Here is a 5,571-nt window from a genome sequence, read left to right as displayed (position 1 = left end):
CCTTAACACCCAGGAGGTGCCAGGGGAGTGAATGTGTGCTGCTGAGAGAAAGGCGGACCACAAGGGTTTTCTTAGCAGCTGCCCCCTCTCCCTGTCAGCAGTTTGCGCAGGACCAGTGCTGGGCTAGAAGAGAAAGTGAGTGTCTGTTTTGGGCTCCTGGATCCATAAGAAGAAGAGACCACAGACCCAGCCAGGTCCATGAGGATGTGCATTTCAGGCGAGTTCTAAAGCTCAGTGCCAAAAAAGGGGTTGCCCTGAGCCACAGGCTGCCTGTCTGGGAGGATGGTGGAGCTGTGTCTACTTTGGAAGGAAGGAGGACACGCCCTTTGTCAGTAAGCCCCTGCCTCTGCACCTGCCCCTGCCTTCCCAGGAGATCAGGCCGTGGCCATGTCCTGGGCCCATGCTGAGAAGGCTCTCCATCCTCTTTCTGGGCTAACTTATTCACCAAATGGGGTCAGCTCCATTCAACAAGCATCCTTAGTGCCTCCTCAGTGTGCCAGGACCTGTGCTGGGCATGTGGGGCTTAGACATGGGGAAGGCCAGGAGCCCACTCTCAGAAGCCTGCTCTCTAATGGGGAAACTGCCATAGAAACCCAGATATAATACGGTGCCACACAGGCAGTGGATGCCTTATGCACAGGGACACAGGTCACAGAGAGAAAGGAGAGGTTGAGTGGGTCAAAGATGACCTCAGAGAGATGCGGCCAGAGCATGGCTTTGAAGAAGTTTGTGAGGTGGAATCAGTGGGAGAAAGGCGCTCCAGCAGAGGGACCAACGCTGGAAGATATGGAGCTATCTATGAAAAATATGGTCTATGTGGGGAACTCCAAGTTCACTGTGGGAGGGCAAGATGTAAGCAGAGAGGTGGGGTGGGCGATGAGGCCGCAGAAGTAACTTCAACCTGCCTCACCTCGGTGTGGCTGCAGAGGATTGGTCTTTTCAGCCCAACCATGAACGTGTCCTGCCACGGGCAGTACCGTCTCTGAATGCTTAAAGGAGACCCACCCATGTGAGTACATCTGTGTCTGCTTATGTATGAACAGTATGGCCAGTCAAGTTGTAGAATGTGGGTGGCTGAGCTCTGAGATATTGGAAATTCTGAGAAACTCAGGTGGAGCTAGGTGTGATGGGGATTATGGCATGGGAGAGGGTTTGGCAAAGGGCACAGGGAGCTGTGAACTGAGAAAGAGACCTGGTTTCGGTCTCTGTTCCAGTGATGTTGCATATGGTTCAGGCAGGTTGTTCTCTGCTCAGGCACATACAGCTGATGGGGTGTAACAGGGCTGGGCTCACCTGGTGGGGAAGGTACACCATTTCATAATTCACACAAAGGGGCTGCCTGGGCACCGGGTCAGGCCGGCTGTGGTAGCAGAGCTTCTTTTAAATGGAAGAGCTGGCTCAGGTGACTGCCCTAGTCCCTCCCAGCACCACCGTTACACACACGTGCACACTCAGGTAAGTTCCTCCTTGGTCAAGAGGATCACTGCTAGGGAAGATGGTCTAGTTCAGCCAGACTGGACTCCCACCATCTGCTTTTCTTTCCCAGGGATCCCATTGGGTCCTCCCATCCAACAAGGCAGAGCCTCACATCCTTCAGGAATCCTTCCAGCACCCCTACCTCCAGCCCCCTCCCCACTCCCAGGTCCCTTTGGTGTAAATGCCCTCTGAGACCAATCTCCCCTGATGCAGAGTAAGTCAAAGATCAGATCTGCTTCCACTGAGCACCAGCTTGTCTTAGGAGGAAGAGGCCTGGAAATGGGAATCTCACACCATCGCTGGATTCAGCAGTTTTCAGGCCGCTATTCAAACCAAATGACCCTCTCAGATGGGAGTGTAAGCTCACTAAAGGTAAATGACACACACTAATGGCAGCACAAAAGCAAAGATGAAAATCCACTCTTTGTTTTATTGTCTCTGGAGTGACACAGCAGCCAGGCCTAGGGGTCAGAGTTGGCTGGGGGTCAGGGACATAGCTGACCTTCACTCCGGAAAGGGAGAAGCAGGAGGAAGGGGAGGGCTGTCTTGGAGTTGATCCAAGACCCAAAGAGGAAAAACATGGAGAAGAAAATTCATGTCTTTTATATCGTGGTTTTCTGAACTTCTTGTGGGGCTTTATCAGAGTTACCCCCCCACTACTAGATTGGTGGTGGTGGTGGTGGTGGTGGTGGTGGGGTGTGGGTGTGTGTGTGTGTGTAAGAGATGGGGAAGGGGCATGAGGGGGAGCGTCAGATATCATGAAATCCATTTTAATCACTCCCTGCAATCCACAACACTCTGTAATTACAAGGCTCTTATGCTCAAGTACAGAAAAACTCACCGAGAAAGCAACATTAAGCTTGCAAGCGGAAACATGAAAATTTATGAAACGCATAATTAAGGATGCAATGACAATGTTAACTCTCCCCTTTGCCAGCCCAGGCACTGGAGAGCATCAACAAAATGGGCAAATCTAAACCCTGAGGCATCTGCCGCTGACACCGAGACCCCCTGACACCTCCACCCAGGCTGGCGCTCTCCCTGGATTCCCACTTGCTATTGCCAAAGGCTGTCTATCCGGGGCCAGTTTCCACAGACTGAGCCCTAGGGGAGGGAGGGGCGACTGGTGTACTTTAGGGAGCAGGAACCAAAGAGCTGTGCTTGAGAAATGATCCCTGTGCTTGGAGTCACCTTCAGAATCCCTGAAAGACATGGCCAGACCTTGACATCCTTTCCCACTAGTGGAGGGAACAGAGGGGTGGGGATTGCGGTTCCCTCCCATCAGTGTCTTGGGCTCCCCAAATGTCCCTCTATTCTTAACCCTTAGCCCAGCACCTCCTCAGTTCTCTCTTCCAGGACCCTCAGTCTGTCTCCATCTCAATCCTTGCTACCAACCCTACACCCCAAATCCACTCTAAACAGGCTTCCAGGCCAATCTCCCGAAACATGCATTTAAAAGTAAGTCCCCTGCCTCCTCTTTCAATGTCAGGAAAAATAAAGCATGACTCGAAGTTGTGGCTAAAGTGTAATCTTAACTATGTTACATAGAAAAAACAAACAAAACAAAACTCAGAAAGGGAGAAGGAAATTAACCATCTGGCCACTGGTTACTTTTGGATTTGGTACCCGCAGGGCAGGAGGTAAGAGGAGGAGGAAGAGATTAACAGGGCTTCATACCTTTCTTACTGGTACAAATGTTCACAATGAATAAAACTTACAGTCAGGAAAAAAATGAAATACACTTTAAATGTCAATTCTGTTCAAAATTCGTCTGTGGGTCCTTACTTTCTACGTGACAAAATAGAAACCCGGAGCTTGGTGTTTAAAACCTTCTATCCGGTCCTTATCAAAGGGCCGTCAGCTTGGGTGTGTGGCCGTGCAGTGATACACGGCCCTGCACACAGAGGGCCATGCTTAGTTGAATGCTCTGCAATGGCCATCTTGAAATTCTTTGTCATTTTTTACAAGGGGCCCCATCTTTTAATTTCATACTGCCCCCCCCCCCCCCCACCCCCATGTCACTGGGCCTGTTCATCAGAGTTTCTTTATCAAGAGAAGTAACAGCCCAATGATTCAGAAGAGAACAATGCGGACAGCAACAATTTGGATTGCTGTGCCAGGTGAGGATCTCCAAGGCAGGGGTCAGATGGTTAGGAAACCACACCATGAGAATTAGAAATGTTTAGCCTGGGGATGTGGAGAGCTAGGGGACACTTAGCCAATGTTCACTGAGTACCTTTAGCACTCTTCTAGGCTCGAGGAATATAGCTGTGAACAAAGCAGGCCAAGTCCCTTCTCTTCTGAGCTTTAGTGCCATTCAGGGAAGACCCACAACAAACCAACAATGATTGGTGTTAGGTAGGGCTCTGAAGGAAAGTAAATCAAAGTAGGGGAGCCAGAAAAGGCTAGAGGAGGGGCCATACTACTTGATTTAGGACCCAATGGAAATGTGCAAGATGTAAACACATACACAGACACTTACAATACACAGTGAGCTTTGTCATGGAGAGGCTTTGTGGGAGCCTAAATGAGGAGCAACCTGTCCAGCCTGGGGTGGACAGAGGAAAGGTTTGGGAGGGGCTGGCATTTAGTCAACTTTGAATCACCTCTTTATCTTCCCTCCCAACCCCTGCACCAGCAGAAACCACATCCTATTGATTTTTCTTCCACTCCCACTACAGTGGACTAGCTTGGGTCTTCATTTCCCCTGAAAAATTTCAATAAACTTGATCTAGTCTTTTCTTTTCATGCTATACCCTCTACCTTGGGCTTTAGCCTAAATCTTTTTCACTAACTTTAACCCCTTCCTTGAACTCCCAATCTGAATATCCAACTGCCTTTGTTCCTGAGGATTTCTAGCATCTGAAGGAGGGTAAGGTATGCCAACTTTCCAGCTGTCCTCAGATGCTGTTCCTATCATTCCAAGGTGCCTGTGATCAAGGTGAGGACACTGAGGCACAGATGGATGGAGAGGACAAGACAATGACAATACACAATGAGCTTTGGCATGGAGAGGCAAACAAGAGCTTAACATTCCTAATATACACTGAGTGGCTAGATTATTATGATCTCTGAACGCATAATCTGGCCACTCAGTGTATATCCTATATAATAAAATGCTAATATGCAAATTGTCCCCTCGACCAGGAGTTTGACCAGCAGGCAGGCTGGCCAACGGCCCATGTCCCCTCGTCCTGGTCAGGCTGGCTGGACCCCACCCATGCTCGAATTCATGCACCGGGCCTCTACTACACACACACACACACACACACACACACACACACACACACACACACACACACTGAGTGGCCAGATTATTATGTGTTCAGTGATCATAATAATCTGGCCACTCAGTGTATAAATCCCCAATTATTATGCCTCAGAAAGGTTGAGTAGCTTGTCCTCACTCACACAGCTATTAAGTGGTAGAGCTGGGATTCAGCACCAAAACCTGTTGGTGGTACCTAATGGATGGTATTGCCATAGAGAAAAGAGTGATATCCTTATGTCTAAGTCAAGTTGGTATTTAACACAACACCTGTGACAGTGTGCTGAAGTAGTAGTATAGCCACACAGATGGGAAGAAGTATTTTTAAAAATGTCTCTCCCCCACATGAATCTTTATAATCAGGGTTTTATGTTAAACACGCCACGTGAGAGATGCTTTTTAAAGGACTCGTCCTATAAAGCAAGTAAATGATTTTGTTTCTGAACATGAACAATCAACCCTTATTTACCTACTACGTAGTACATTTGCTGGAGTAAAAAATACATTGTCTGAGGCCATGTAGACCTCAGGTCTCAATTCCTGTTTGACATCAGCTGCGGGGCCTTCGACGTGTGGGTCACCTGGCCCGTTTCCCTTATTTGTAAAACCGAGATGATTATACCTCACAGGACTTTGAGGTGATAGAAGAACTTTGTGCCATTTTGCATGAATCCACATGAAAGTAAATTTTTTATTTTCTAGGTGATATAATTTACTCTCCAGTTCAGTTACTTTAAGTTACCTCTCTCATCACCACCACTTCCACCATCATCTTTACCATCATCATTTTATCCGGCTATCCAATTGAACTTTTTATTTTGTTATGA

The sequence above is a fragment of the Eptesicus fuscus genome, chromosome 13, assembly GCF_027574615.1.
Source record: "Eptesicus fuscus isolate TK198812 chromosome 13, DD_ASM_mEF_20220401, whole genome shotgun sequence".
In the NCBI taxonomy this organism is placed as follows: domain Eukaryota; kingdom Metazoa; phylum Chordata; class Mammalia; order Chiroptera; family Vespertilionidae; genus Eptesicus; species Eptesicus fuscus.
This window is presented reverse-complemented; position numbering follows the sequence as displayed.